General features: G+C 40.8%; 1 protein-coding gene and 1 pseudogene across 4 annotated transcripts in view; both read right to left on the minus strand.

Annotated features, from left to right (window-relative positions):
• The window catches only part of DOCK11 (dedicator of cytokinesis 11), a 190,179-nt gene that overhangs the window by 148,049 nt on the left and 25,469 nt on the right, over nucleotides 1-16,661 (minus strand). The gene's annotated exons all lie outside the window — the stretch shown is intronic.
• Nucleotides 15,882-16,234, minus strand: LOC106697953 (annotated as a pseudogene).

Here is a 16,661-nt window from a genome sequence, read left to right on the forward strand (position 1 = left end):
CACTCAAAGTCTGTGATCAATTTCTCAGAAAAATTAAATTAATAAAGCCGTATCTAAGAAGGCAAGCTTTAGGCACTGAAAATAATTTCAAAGTCTTGCCTTTGTGCCAAGCATCCTCCTAATACAGATTGCAAAAAATGGTCCTCAAATTTCAATGTTTAACCTGTTGATTTGCATCTGTTAATCTCTCCATACAATAATTTCACAAGTACCTTCTCCAAGTAACTTTGGAAAAAAAAAAGAAAATGCTCCTTTCCAGCACTGCAAGGTAGTTGACAAATTAATATGGAAAAGCATATGTCAAAGTGAATCCCTTTTTAATATATTTTATTGATTTTTTACAGAGAGGAAGGGAGAGGGATAGAGAGTTAGAAACATCGATGAGAGAAAAACATCCATCAGCTGCCTCCTGCACACCCCCTACTGGGGATGTGCCCGCAACCAAGGTGCATGCCCTTGACTGGAATCAAATCTGGGACCCTTCAGTCCGCAGGCCGACGCTCTATCCACTGAGCCAAACCGGTTAGGGCATGAATCACTTTTTTAAATGCACAGTATATACCTTCTAAAAATGAAACTCATAGTTCCCCATGTGTTTTGAAAGCCATATGTTCATCTTATAGAAAACAAGGTTTCACTTTTTATTGAAAACTGATTAAACTAAGCATCCTGGGTCTTCACTCCTACTTCTTTTGTCAGGGCTAGCTCAATTACAGAAAAAGTTCGGGTGGCTATTCTGGGTCCACAAAGCTTCCCCTAATAAAAGATCTAGGCCTGTGAATCAGACTTCATCTTTTAAAGAAAAGAGGAGGGGCTGAGCCACAACACCCCTGCCTCCAATCCCCATTCTGAACTCTAACCCTCTCCCAGGCATTAAAAGCACAATTCAAACTAGAAGTGGAAGAGAGAGGCTATAGTAGGAGTCAGTCCCAAAGAACAGCACCTTACATTTCCCTTCCAATTGGATTCTTGTAACTCTGTTGGCATCCAAGATGAGGCACACCTTTGACTTTTCGATTTACGATTTAATGGTGGCTCTGCCTTGCAGTCTACAACATATCCCTTATCTAACCTTATTTATTATTTTATTATTTGACTTATTATTAGGGTTACCCTAAATAAAGCTATCATTCTCTCAGAGTTTTCCTTCCTGCCAGTTTGTGCACAAATTGGCCCTAAAGGTGCTTTTTCACAACAAGGAAACTGTCTGGTAATAAACAGTACTTTATAAACACTCAAATAATAGCAAGGTCCCACTGTGCACTGCTATACAGTTCTGTAGCAGTTTTAAGTAAAAGGCAAACGTGTTTATACAATCTGGAGAGAAGCAAGCATATGTTTCATACTTCTCTCTTCCTAAATAGTGACAGGAAAACCGTCAACCGAAATTTGGAACCTACTCAGTTTTCACCATGAAAGAGAAAAAAACAAAACAAAACAGTTTGCCTTTGAAAGTTCTCATTCACTGATGTCCTAATCTCTCCTGTAATAACTTGCTAGTGATATTACAGGTTATTGTTGTTTAACTTGAAGATCACTTTGCAGTCTTAAAAAAACACTTTCATATCATTGTCCAACCACTATGCTGTACACCTAAAACTAATATAAAATAATATTGAAGGTCAACTATAATTGAAAAATAAAAATTTTCAAAAGTGAACCCCACTTTCAATATACATTCTACCTATTTCATACAAAACCTTTCCACTAGACAAAGAAAATACTATCATTTCAACTTATACATGAAGAAACTGGCTCAGAGGCTTAAGATCAGCTGTCTACATTTAGTAGCAGAACCAGGATTCAAATGCACATTTGAATCCTGCTCCTCTTTTCTTCTTTATTTTCTTTATTTTTATTATCTTTATTGTTGAGAGTATTATAGATGCCCCCCTTTTCCCCCTTTCTTCCCTCCCTGGTTCCCACCCCGCCCCAGGCCTCCACCACTCTATTGTCTGTGTCCATGGATTATGCATATATGCATATAAATTCTTTGGTTAATCTCTTCCCACCCACCCACCCCCTTCTCTCTGAGATTCTTCTTTCTTTTCTTATGCAGTGTTTCCCAAAGTTGACTTACGTACAATTGTCAAAAATTTTGGCACATCTTCTGAAATAGCACATCCTATATAATAAAAGTGTAATATGCAAATCGACCGAACAGCAGAACAACTGGTCGGCAGAGGGTGGAGCCGGCAAGCAGGTGGTGCCAGGCCAGCGTGCCAGCGGGCAGAGGGAGGGGATGGCAATTGAGGAGCAGCAGTGACCTCAGTCGGACATCCCCTAAAGGCTCCCGGACTGCGAGAGGGTACAGGCTGGACTGAGGGACCGCCCCCCCCTACCCCGAATGCACAAATTTTTGTGCACCAGGCTTCTAGTATTTCATATTTTTCTTCAAATCAAATCTCTTCTTTATTGAAATAGTTTTATTGAAACAGTAATCTTATATCATCCTCATACAAGAAAATAAATCAGTCTTTTCCAAACCTCTAACAAAATAAAATTTAAAATGTCATCTTTGTACCATGGTTTGGGACACAGTGCACTCTTCCAGGCTTGCTCAGGCCACTAAGGACCAAATCTAAATGGACTTCCTCCTTGTGTAAGCCCTAAAACTGAAGAAATATATGATTCTACAAATGGAGATAATGTTCTGATTTCTAATGTAGAGTGGAAGGACAGACAGTGAAAAAGGAAACTTATCAGTGCAGATTCAGTTACAGTCTGGTTTCTTGGTCCAAGGAGAGGAAACATGGATCCTAACTAGTAGTCATTAACAGCATCAAATACTTAGACTTAATGATTTTGTGGTGATTCCTGTGCATCCTGTACAGGATGATTAATCTTTCATTATCTGAACTATATCTGTACAAATATAAAACCAAGCTGGTAATCCTAAAATAAATATTTATGTGCCATGTAGATATTCACTCATCTAAACACACATACATTTAAAAATACACATGGCCCTAGCTGGTTTGGCTTAATGGACAGAGCATCGGCCTACAGACTGAAGGGTTCTGGGTTCATTCCAGTCAAGGGCACATGCTCGGGTTGTGATCTTGATCCCCAGTGTAGGGCGTGCAGAAGGCAGCCAATCAATGATTCTCTCTCATCATTGATGTTTCTCTCTCTTCCCTCTCCCTTCCTCTCTGAAATCAATAAAAATATATTTAAAAAATTCACATGACTAGCAAGCCTATTTATGCTATCATTAGAATCACAACCATATAATTTCAATTTCATTTAAAAAGCAATAATAATTGCATGATATTTATCAGTCAAGAATGTGAAATAAGGCTGGGTTACTTCTGCTTAGATATTACACCAAAGGTCATTAGTTTCCTGGGAAATCTTTTACTTTAGAAACAAGTTCTCCTTAAGAATTCTAAGAATGTGTCTTCTGCAAGTCTAAAGTGAACACTCACTGGCTTCACAGAATCCCTCCTATAGCACTGGGAAGGAGACAGAAAGCTTAGCAGTGGGGCACAGGGCCAACTCAAAAATCTCCCTGCACTACCACCATCACCCAATTCACTAAATTAAATTTCAGTGCAAAAAAGAGAACAGCTGGTTTAAGAAAGAGAATTATTTTGCCCAAAAGTTAGCAGCTCATTTTCACAGTATTGCTGTCAGACTACAGTTTCAATGACATCTGAGCCCATTCTCATCCTACCTAATAAAGAGGTAATATGCAAACTGGCCATCACTCCAACACACAAGATGGCCGCCCCCATGTGGACATAAGATGGCCGCCACAAGATGGCCGGCAGGGGAGGGCAGTTGGGGGCAACCAGGCCGGCAGGGGAGGGCAGTTGGGGGCAATCAGGCCTGCAGGGGAGGGCAGTTGGGGGGGACCAGGCTGGCAGGGTAGGAGAGTAAGGGGCAATCGGGCTGGGAGGGGAGCAGTTAGGCATCAATCAGGCTGGCAGGAGAGTGGTTAGGGGGTGATCAGGCTGGCAAGCAGAAGCGGTTATGGGCAATCAGGCAGGCTGGCAGGTGAGCGGTTGGGAGCTAGCAGTCCCGGATTGTGAGAGGGCAGTCGGACATCCCTTGAGGGGTCCCAAATTGAAGAGGGTGCAGGCTGAGCTGAGGGACACACACACCTCCCCCGAGCACGAATTTTGTGCACCGGGCCTCTAGTCCTATATAATAAAAGTCTAAGTGACTGTTAAGGCAGAACGACCAGAACAACTGGTCACTATGATGTGCACTGACCACCAGGGGGCAGACACTCAATGCAGGAGTTGCCCACTGGTGGTCAGTGCACTCTGGGAGCCCCGCTCAGTCAGAAGCAGGGCTCATGGCTGGCGAGTGCAGCGGCAGTGGTGGGAGCCTCTCCCGCCTCCGTAGCAGCGCTAAGGAGCAGCAAGCTGATCAGTAAGGAGCGAGGGGTCCCAGACTGCGTGGGGAGCGGGCCTAAGCCGGCAGGCGGACATCCCCTGAGAGGTCCCAGACTGCAAGAGGGCGAAGGCCGGGCTGAGGGACCCTCCCCCCAGTGCACGAATTTCATGCACCGGGCCTCTAGTTGAAAATAACAATCTTATGAAAGAAATAACATACTCAAAAAGAGAGGGTTACTCAATGAGTCTCTTCTTCCCATCCTTTCTCCACCTCCTTCTCTTGGGGATTTCTCTAAACCCTCTGGGCATCCAGCTCCCTTTTCGTTTCAGACATTTGTAGCACACTTTGGAGTGCTTTCTCAAAAGAGAGTATCTTAAAAATAACACTTTGTGCTCAAAATGGCCACTGGGGGCATGCAATTTCCAACAATGCAGAAAAGAGAGTTGGGTGTAAGGGAAATTAATCAAGTCCCTACTATGCTCTAAGCCCTGTGCTGGCACCTGTTAATGTAGAGATGAAAAAGAACCAGACTCTACCCTTGAAAAACTCACAGTTTAGTGGGGAGAAAAATAAACCCAAGACAGTCTGGTTCAGGGGTCCTCAAACTTTTTAAACAGGGGGCCAGTTCACTGTCCCTTAAACCGTTGGAGGGCCAGACTATAGTTTAAAGTAAAACTAGTCGGCTGCTAAACAACAGGCAGCGGCGGCAAAAACATCCGGCGGGCCAGATAAATGTTTTTGGCGGGCCGCATGTGGCCTGCGGGCCGTGGTTTGAGGACCCCTGGTCTAGTTAATCACTGAAGCTATGGTAACTTATAGCCCCACTTGGCTTCCATGCATCTGTCATACTCTCTCACTGCCACATCTTGTTCCAGCAAAGCGAATGCACAAGTGTTTTTGCATGCTCGCGTGTACAAGCCCATCTATCCACATCTATATCAATCAGAAAACGTCCCTGTATGGGTATTTGTGGTCCCTGACCATCTCCGTACAAGAAAATGAATCAGTATTTTCCAAATTGCATGCTGTCTTCTACTTTTGTTGAAAACTCCATAAGATCAGAGACTAAATAACTGTCAAGAGTGGGAGAATGAGGAGCAGCAAAAGTTGTGCTGTGACTAACAGAAGAGAGAAATGTCACTACGACACACTAGAGATTTCTAGAGGAGGACCCTACACAGCTTGGCAATAAACCATAAATATATGGAATTTTTTTCATAATGTTCAAAATAAACAGCATTTGACTTTGTTATGACCTTTTCTTGTCTAAATCATAAGATTACCTTCACCAGATCATTTCATTTCCTCTTTCGCAGTAGGAACTCCAAGTACTGAAGATCCTTTGAATTAAAATAACTTGGTGATGATGCTAGGGGAGGGGAGGCCATCTTTTTAATTAGTACAACTCAACTTAGCAAAACAGATGAACGTATTTTGATAGATTGTTTATCAGAGCAAATCTTGGCACAAAATCCCACGTACAAATTGCATTCAAGACACTGACCTTTCTTAAAGCTAACAAGTAAGGGAAAAAATCATACTTCATGAGACCCATTGGGTCATGCTTAACCCTAATCCACACTCTGACTCGTGTTCTTCCTCTGACAGCCCTTATTGCCTTTATGACCACTGTGGCATTTACTGATATAGAACACAGAACAGCGTTGTGGGTAGTTTGCCTAATAGTCTCCTTAGGAGGACTGTAATCCTCTGGAGGGAGGAATAGAGTGCCTTGTACTTTCTCTACCACTTGCTTAAGCATTTTATATCTATTATCTCATTTAATTCTTTCAAAAACCCTGCAAGGGAGATTATTATGCCCATTTTACAGATTAGGAAATTGAGACTCAGGCAGGTCTAGTGTTACACATGAGTGGAGATGGGATTCAAACCTATATCTGATGGACTCCAGAATCAGAGCTCTTAACCATGATACAAACTAAATTTAAAAACATTTCTCCACCCTCGCTCCTACCACTTTTCATTTCCTTGAATTGACTTTGCATTTTAGGGTTTGCTAAAGCTTCCTCAAACTTCCCTATCATTTTAACCGAACTGAGATCTTGCCTTCTCATCAACCTGATGATGCTGAGCATGACTGGCTTAGAGAGTGTGTAATGCAATTGGATGAGGAGTTTTGCATTTGTAAACTGTTACTTTCAATTTAGCATTTGCCATCAATGAATAGGGATTAGCACCTTAGGTCTTTTACTTTGGGGGAAGGGGTAAGCTGACTCAACTTCCAGTGGGTAAGAATCGAATTACCAAAAAAAAAAAAAAAAAAAAAGAACCAGTAAGATATTGTCAGGGGACCAGGTCTTAGCAGAGAGCCCTGAGAACTACAAAGCCAGAAGCTTTTGTGGCTCATGAGGGACAACCAGCTGAGTAATACAAAGAGACTGATCTTACATGCATATGCCTTCCAAGCCAAAATGGCAGCACACAATGAGAGGGAAAAGTAATTGCTAACTAAGGCTTTCAGAACTAATTAGCATATCCAGCTTTAATTTAGAAACAATTTACTGTTCTAAGAATCAGCAAAATAAGATTTAAATCTAATATAGAAACACTGAGGAAAAAATAAAACACATTTTTTCCTCTTTAGAGTTTTTGCATAGGGAGGAAATCTTTTTAAATGCCAAATGATTTCCCTTTTCCAAGTCTATTTAGCTATTTATACAAACTGAAGAACTATTTTTTAAAACTTAAAACAAAGTTATATATTTTTAAAGTCATGAAATAAGCAAGTCTGAATACATACTATATTAGTTCCAACTCAGTTAGCAAGTAGTTTTTATTACAGTCAACTCAAATATTATGCAATAATCTAGAGTATCTGCTAATGAATAAATAAAATTTTGATGAACTCTATACCCCAAAACTTCATTTTAACCAATAATTTTAACTTTACTCAATATGCTGGCTGACAGTAGGAAAACTGATTTGCATTCAATCACTCCTGACCTTTTGTGTTCATTTTGTGTTAATAGGCATATAAATGACTCAGAGATAAGACAAAAAGAGGTAAAAATGAAAAGAAAGCCTTGAATAAATTGTGAAAATGACAAAGTACCTTTTTAAAAATAGAAGAACACTCTTTCAATTCTTTAGCAAACCATTATTGACAAAAAGAGAAAATGTGCCTTGGTTATACATAATGGCTTTCTTCCTAACAATCAAAGAATTAACAAGTTCACACAGACATACAAAATTATTGCAATAATTCATTCATGCAAGGAGAAATTAGATCATATTCATTCTGTGCCTGTCAACTAATTTATAACCTGCCTTGGATCTTGGTGCCCACTGTAAACTTTTAACAACAAAAAAATCTCACTGATTTTTTTCCTGAGTTTTATAAACAGAACCATAACATACCTTGCATTCTAAGCAGAACAAAATGTAAAGGTAAAGTGCACTGATGTTCTATGGGTTTGTGGATTTAGTTAGCTAGATTAACATCCTTTGTACAATCATCCCTTCGCTATTCAGCTTTTTTACACACCTTCCACTTTTAGAAAAATGCCTGCCCTATCTATAATCTTTGTTTCCTTTTTTAAGCCAATTCCCTCCCTATTGACAAATGTCCTGTCACCAGACATACCATTTGAAAGAAGTGTCTCAGGGGTTGACCCTTATGAAAAGTTTTTTGAAAGTCTTAAGTAAAAAACTTTGAAGTGATGAAAATGTTCCAAAATTGGTTGTGGTCATAGTTGCCCATTATTTGTGAATATACTAGAAACCACTGAAATATACACATTAAATGGGTGAGTTGCAAAGCTATTAAGAAAACTAAGAGAGAGAAAAATAACCTTCCCACTGAAAAAGTGAAGGGATTAAGTAGTACAAAATGGCAGGTACAAAAGAGTCACGGGGATGTAAAATACAGCATAGGGAATATAGTCAACAATATGCATAGTGCCAGGCAGGTACTGGAAATATTGGGGGAACACTTAATAAGTTATATAAATGTTTAACCACTGTGCTGTATACCTGAAACATACTAATGAATGTCAACTGCAATTGAAAATTTTTCTTTAATAATAACCTACTCAGTTTCGCTTCCCCATAACTAAAAAAGTCCCTCTAATGTTTAGTAAGAGGTAAGTCCCCAGTACAGACAGTACAGAAACCATGGTGCTCCTCACTAGAATGGTCAGGTGTTAATGTCTGAGGATCCTACACTGTAGCCATAGATCCCACTGCCCAGCCACGTACAAAAGTGAGGTTGCCCCATCGTTCCCTGAGGGCTCTTCTGGAGATCTTATAAACAGAAATCCAAGCACAGAGCTAGCTCCATAAAGTCACTGAGTATCAACCAGGAAGTGGGCTACAAAGCTGTGAAAACAAAGATGGACAAGGTATGGGCCTTATACTTCACGAACTCATCGGCTCAAGGGAGAGATAGACCACTAACGAGAGAATTAAAATATGATGGGGTAAGGGCTAGCATGGGAGACACAGAGAGTGCTGCAGGTACGCAGGTAAGGGAGACATTACATCCACTGGTGAAGGAGGCTCAGAGAGGAGGCAGCAGGTGTGCTGAACCTTAAAGGACTGAATAAAAATGCTCATGGCAGGCAAGGTGAATAAAGAAAGGCATTCCAGGCAAAGAAGAGAGCATAACAGCATGGAGTAACAGCATGTGCTCAGAGTCTGAAGATGAACAGAATAGGGAGAAAGGACCAACAAGAGCTGGAAAGGCATGTTTACAGAGGACCCCGTATGCCCAGGCAATGAGTTTGGACTGTTTCCTAGTGTAGGCGATGGGGAGCCAGCAGAGGTTTTTAAGCAGGGGAATGACATGAACAGATGTTTTACTCATATTTATTATGCACATAAAGCCAGAAGGTCAGCTCTAATGGAAATTAATCCATAAAATGATACCATAGGCTGAAAATTTGCCCCATTCTCTACATTTTCCAGGAGCAATATGCTGAATTATGGAAAACTATTCTTTAGCATACAAAACTATTGAGGAAAATGGAGCTGTATCTGTGAAGAGCCTTTCTTTGAAAGGGAGAAATACTTGCATCTTCCTTGTGTGACAGAGACTAAATCAGCCTGAATATTTCATTGTAAAAAGATCAGCTACCAATCTGCACTTACCTAATTTGTTTTCACACCTTCTCTTCTTTACCCCCCAAATTTTTAAATATTTTTAAATTGATTTTTAGAGAGGAAGGGAGAAGGAGAGAAACATCAACTGACTGCCTCCTGCACACCCCCTACTGGGAATTGAGCCTGCAACCTGGGCATGTGCCCTGACTGGAATCAAACCAGTAACCTTTCAGTGCACAGGACACCGCCCAACCAATTGAGGCACATGGGCAGGGCTTTCCAACACCTTTTCAGTGGCTAATTTGATCCCGCACAGTTACACTTTTGATGAAACATAAGTTGGATCACAGTATTCCTTTGCTTAAACCCCTGTAATGGTTCCCTATAACGTGCAGGAAAAAGCTCAAACTGTTCAAGGCTTCTAAGATCCAACCTCCACCCCCAGCTTCCAGCCCAGGCCTTCCAACCACAGTGGATAATCTCCTAATGGGCCTGTTATGCCATCTTGGCTGATCCTGAAACCTCTGCATAGTTCTCCCCCAGCCCCACTGCATAAGCTGCCAATCTTTCTAGGTATAAATGGCCACTCTGTCTATCCACTGCTACCCACCTCCTCAAACCCAGAGCTAGTACCTGTACTTCCTTCCGATCCCAGCCCTATCACAAGGTGCTGAAGGTGCACTGCCTGTCCACTTCCTTTTTCTGTCTCCCGCCCCCCGCCACGCAACCAAAATGAAAGCTCTATAATTGCAGTCTTTCTCTTATTCACTGCTCTGTCCCCAGCTCCCCCAAATTCTATCTTGAATGATTGAATGAGCAAACTACAAATCCATTGTCAATATCTTTCTAACCTTCAGCATTAAGATTTTCTGCCTCTCCCAATTTCTCAAGATGACCACAATTTACAAAATATTCACTGAAATACAAACATCTGGGTAGCTGTTCAAAGGAGGCCTGCTACTGAACACTTTCATAACATAAATAATCACCCATTGGCTTCTCTTTTGGTAAACTCACGATGTCATATATAAAACTTTCATAGAACCAGGCACACCTTCAAGAAGAAATGTAAAGTGTCAGGAAGTAGAAAATCGTGTTGGTTGGGCATTCAAATTAAACCAGAAAGTTGATGACTCAAGCAAAGTTCCATTTGTGCTGATAATAGTTTCCCTCCCCATTGCCAAACTTTCTCCTAAACAGCCTCTCTCTCCCTATCTTTCCCTTCCTCCAGCTCACATTTACTGTTTACTGAATGTGCCCACAGGTACATCTTTTTGCTTCTTCCGCTAAAAGTAATCCAAAGTGTATCCCCGTCACACATGCCCAGCAGTAAGAAGCACTCCCCCAAGTCCTGATCTAAGAATTTTGCAAGGCTAACCCTCATCCCTTGCTAATGCCACCATGAGACAGACTTAGAACAACCCTGCCTCTACCTACAGCATGTGGCTGAACCATCGTAACAACAAAATTATTCTTTTCCCAGAAAAGAATCTCTATACCTCCTCCCCAGTACATTCTCCAGCTAGACTAACATAAGCCCATTCTTTCAATATGACAGTACATTCCTGCCTTATTTTCATTCTCATTTCAACCTGGACCCCCCCACCATGGCCAATAGTCCTCTTACTAACCCCTTGCCATTTTGAACTACATCTACCACCAATCCCCAGCCCTGGATCAACCCCCATGCACACCACCCCCATCTTCACTTATTTTTCTTTGCTGCTGCTGGTAAAAATCCTGTCAGGGACTTCATTTACACAGACATAAACCTTAGGCTGAGCTGGGCCCTCAGTCCCACCCTCAAGGGTTTTACTAATACCGGGTTAGCTCCCTACCCTATAGAAGAACAGGACATTTGGGCTTTCACAGATGGAAAATCCCCTCTCTTAAAAAAGCCTCCTGATTGAATTACATAGCCTGACCCAAAGGCTGTGCTACTAAATCAAATGTCCCCACACTGATGTTAACAACACACGTATAACTCTACTTCCTTCCACATTTATTTGGCAGCCAACCCCTTTTTGGGTGCCACTTTCTCCATTCCGAAAGGGAGTCCTAATCTGGGGTCTTAAGTGACCTCTGGATGGGCAACATGGGATGTGAAACTCTGATATTATATGAAAAATGCTCTGTGTACATCTTTCTAGGAAAAGGCGCCAGAGCTTTCCAGAATCTCAAAGGAGTGTGTGACCCAAGAAAGTTTAAGATCTACTGCCTTACTAACCACAAATAAACAGGTTACATTATTTTTATATAAGATGTATTGGTTTTGTATAATTATAAAATACATGTTCATTGAAAAAATTTTAATCTGGGACTGAGGGTGGGGATAATAGTCATGGTGTTTAAGGGTACAAATTTGTAATGAGTAGTAAATAACCCATAGAGATCCAATGTACACTGTAATACAGAAAATAATACTGAACTATAATTACGTAAGTGTGATAAATATTGCTACACTGGCTATCATACTGCAATATATAAATGCATCAAAGTAAATCCTTGCACACCTTAAACATACACAACATTACTTGTCAAATTTATTCAGTTTTAAAAAAGAAAGAACCCGGCCTGCGTGGCTCAGTGGTTGTGTGTCAACCTATGAACCGGAGGTCACAGTTCGATTCCTGGTCAAGGCACATGCCCAGATCACGGGCTCAAACCCCAGTGTGGGGCATGCAGGAAGCAGCCAATCAATGATTCTCTCTAATCACTGATGTTTCTATCTTTCTTTCCCTCTCCCTGCCTCTCTGATATTAATAAAAAATATATTTTTTAAAAAAGAAAGAAGAATTGGAAAAAATGAAACTTCTATTCTAATGTGGGGGAAACATTTTTTTAATCAAAAATTTTTAAAAGGAAAATAAAAGTCACTTAGAATCCCACGCCCATAGATTACTACTGTTGGCATTTTAATGTTTCTATTTTTTTCTCTCTCCACATGGGATTCACACTGTTGATTTCTGATAGTTACAGTGTTCCAAATAATATAAGATAAACTTCACAGTACAAAGAATTTGGGACAAATGTTCAAAAATCCAAGACACATCCACCAAGAAATATTTATTGAGCACCTCCTGTGTGCATGACATACTACCTCCAAAATAACAGAGGGAAATCCTTATCCAAGTTTCTCACACAAGGTGTTTAAAAATTCTAGAGATTTCAATAGGCTATGTGAAGCCCCAGCCTAAAAAGGGGGGGGGGGGGCAGACAGCAACAATGATGTCATTATAGACTTAGAGAAATGTAATTAAACCAATAGAAGTCAGGGTTTTTATTGTAAATGATAGTTTTACTTTATTATCAAAATACAGACTTTCATCTAACGATAAAAATAAATACATATGAGAACTTTATCATAAAGGCCCTGGTAACCTCATATGACCCATAAACTCTTTCTGGGGGAAATTCCATGTTTTGAGCAATAACATTAGGGAGAAACAGTGGCCTCCTATAGTGGTGACTATTCAAGGGACAGCATATGTTTGCATGAGGAATTCCACTGTGTTTAAGGAGGAAGATCAGTGTAATTACTTCACCATCACTGCTTACATATTTCACAATCAAGATAATTCTGGGAAAACAGGATTACTGGTTCTCTGCTTTAAATATATATAAGGCAGAGGATGGGCCAGCTGAAGGATTTCTTGCCATCTAAATCTACTCTCTACAATGCAATTCTCATCCCACATTTAAATAATATCCTGTTTTCTAGCAGAAAAGCAAATAAATCTCTTTCCAGAATTCAAAGCAGAATGCCGTGAAATGCCTACGAGCTTTCTGTTAGGTTGCCCCATTCCCTGCTAAACCATTGAGCCTTTTCCTCTTTCCTCTGACCATTGGAGGTTTCTCTGAGGGAGCAATCGAGGCCTAGCCTAGTAAGAGTTTCCTGGAATTCAGGAATGTACTAGCATCTTCTGTAGAAGCCTCAGCCTCTGGCCACTTCAAAGGCTTGCCCTGTTTTCTTGTAAACACCACAACCAGAGAGCAGCCGCTTAGCTTTCAGGCTGTAAATGAGGTGCTCATCAGGCAAACAGGCAGAGGCGGCCCCTTGTGATGCTGTGGCATCTTTCTCTCCCTCAAGAACCTGTGGCCAGAGCTTCTTTTGGAAGGCCCCGAGGTATTCAGGGGACAACATGGCTGAAAGTGGACACGAGAATAAGAGCCACACCCAGTATAAAGAGGACTTGAATGATGACTAAATGGGATGCTGCTTCAGAGCTCAATGTGTAGCATGAGAATGAGCAGACCTGTAAGCCCTTTTATATACTTCCCATAAAACTGTAGCTAGGCCGAAACCGGTTTGGCTCAGTGGATAGAGCGTCGGCCTGCGGACTGAAGGGTCCCAGGTTCGATTCCGGTCAAGGGCATGTACCTGGGTTGCGGGCACATCCCCAGTAGGAGGTGTGCAGGAGGCAGCTGATCGATGTTTCTCTCTCATCGATGTTTCTAACTCTCTATCTCTCTCCCTTCCTCTCTGTAAAAAATCAATAAAATATAAAAAAAAAAACTGTAGCTAGAAGCCAGGCCGGCCTGTGCTCTCGCCAGCAGCAGCTCCCACGATCACGATGCGGCCACGGCCTGCAGTGGCTGCCATGGTTTTCACTACTCAGTGGCCTTTTTTACTTCTTTTCTGTTTGTGAGCACCAAAATATCACCAAGGAATGAGTAGGTGCTATTGTACCACCCATTCAGGAAGTGGTAGAAAGTGACTGTCATTTCTACTGACAAAAGGAGGGCAGTTAAAAGTAAATGTGGTCAAATGAGTGATGGAATTATGGGTAATTCTTTCCTTTTTTCCTTTTCTGTTTTTTCCTGAAATGTTTCTAGCACAATTATTATTGTTATAATAAAAGAAACGCATAATCAACTTTGTTTTTTATTATGTTAATATACACAACATAAAATTTACCATTTTAACAATTTTTAAGGGTGCACTTCAGTGACATTAAGTAACTTACATTGTTTTGCAACCATCACCACTATCCATTTCCAAATCTTTTCATCATCCCAAACAGAAACTCTGTACCCATTAAATGCTAATCCCTCCATCCCACACACCCCTACCCCTGGTAATCTCTAATTTACTTTCTGCCTCTATTAATTTGCCTATTATAGGTACTTAATATAAGTAGAATCACATAATCTTGTTCTTTGTGTCTGGCTTCTTTTATTTAGCATGATGCTTTCAAGGTTCATCCATGTTGTGGCATGTGTCAGAATTTCATTCCTTTTAAAGACTGAATAATATTCCATTGTACAGATATACCATGTTTTGTTTACCTGCTGATGGACATTTGGGTTGTTTGGACCTTTTGGCTTTTATGAATAACGCTGGTATGAACACTGGTGTGCAAGCACCTAGACATGTCCCTGCTTTCAGTTCTTTTGGGTATATACCTAGAACTGGAATTGCTGGGCCATATGGTAATTCTATATTTAACTAATTGAGGAACTTGCCAATCTCTTTTCCTCAATGGCTACGCCATATTACATTCCCACAGCAGTGCACAAGGGTTCCAATTTCTCTACATCTTTCCCAGCACTTACTGTTTTACATCTTTTCTATTTTTTTTAAATATACATATATACTTTTTATTGATTTCAGAGAGGAATGGATAGGGAGAGAGAGTTAGAAACATCAATGATGAGAGAGAATCATTGATCGGCTGCCTCCTGCACATCCCACACTGGGGATCAAGCCCACAACCTGGGCACGTGCCCTGACCGGGAATCAAACTGTGACCTCCTGGTTCATAGGTGGACGCTCAACCACTAAGCCATACCAGTTTTTTAAATAACAGCTACTTGGTGTGAAAATGCATCTCATTGTGGTTTTGATTTGCATTTATCTAATGATTAGTGATGTTGAGTGTCTTATTGGTCATTTGCGTATCTTCTTTGGAGAAATGTCTCTTCAAGTTCTTTGCCCAATTTTCAATGAAGTTGTTTGGTTAAGTTGTAGTTCTTCATATATTCTGGATATTAATCTTTTATCAGATATATGCTTTGCAAATATTTTCTCCCATTCTGCCTTCTCATTCTCTTGACAGTGACCTCTATTACACAAAAATTTTTAATCAATTCTATTTTTTAAATGAAGATACAGGTAAAATCTTTAGGGAGTAGGCAGACAGCCTAAAGTATAGATGTGGAAGAGAATCCTTATGCCTCTTTTTAGACTTCCCTTTATGGCCAAAGGAAGAACTGAGGTCTTCTCAATGAGGTAACAACTCATAACTCCTCCCCTCAACTTGACTTCTCCCTAGACATCTAATGCTGTAGGACACTCGTGTGCTAGTGAGAGTCACAGAAAGGGAACTCATGCTGGGTGTGGTAGGTGAGCCCAGTGGGGGCAGGGATCCTGTAGACTTTTAAGGTTCCTCAGTCCCACCCAGTAGACATTTCTTTTTTTGTTTTTTTAAAACAAGCTCTGGACAGTTTAATTAAAGAATTTTTTTTTGCGTGAATTAATTTTCACCAGTCTGTTCTGGCATGCTTCTAATTATATAAGAAATCAGCTGGGTCAGTGAGAGCCAGTGTGCACACTCTATAGTATTTTCCATATGCTGTGCCCAATTCAATATTATTGCCACTGTAGTGATGGACACCAGTCTTGGCCAAATGGTGTAGTACTCTATTTCCACAAGACTGGCAGTTGTTGGTGAGGATGTCCAGTTTCACTTTGCTCGTCTGGTCATTTTTAGACTCTGCCGGTATCCCAGCACGTACTTTCCACTCTTCATAACAAGTGGAGCCCAGAGTTGATAGACTCCAGTGACTTTTTTGCCTTGTTTGTGGCCACCATCTTCCTGCTTTATATGTGGGATGGCCCCCAACCAAAAGCAGCATCGGAAATGGCCAGGGAATGAGGCTGGCCAGGCAGAGGTTTCAAAAGCTAGCCCCCTTCTCTGGATGGGTCTTGATTACACACAAACTTCCAAAACTTCCAACTTCTCACAGGGAAGATAAACATGCAGGCTTGTTATTACTAAATGGAATGTTTATGTCATTACTGTGAAAAGTGACACCCAAGGTCAGTTACATACTAAGAATCAAATTCTCTAAAAGTGATTCCCTCCATTTGTAAATTGGAATCATTGCCTTTTTTGTTTCTCCACTCTTTGGTTTTTTGCTCTCCTCTTCATCAATAAAATATATAAAAAAAAAAGATGGGGCTACTCAACAACTATCACGTGGGAATTTACTTTCCAATGATTTCTGAAGTATAATCAATTTCAATAAGAAGC

The sequence above is a fragment of the Myotis lucifugus genome, unplaced genomic scaffold, assembly GCF_000147115.1.
Source record: "Myotis lucifugus unplaced genomic scaffold, Myoluc2.0 scaffold_2, whole genome shotgun sequence".
Classification (NCBI taxonomy): Eukaryota; Metazoa; Chordata; class Mammalia; order Chiroptera; family Vespertilionidae; genus Myotis; species Myotis lucifugus.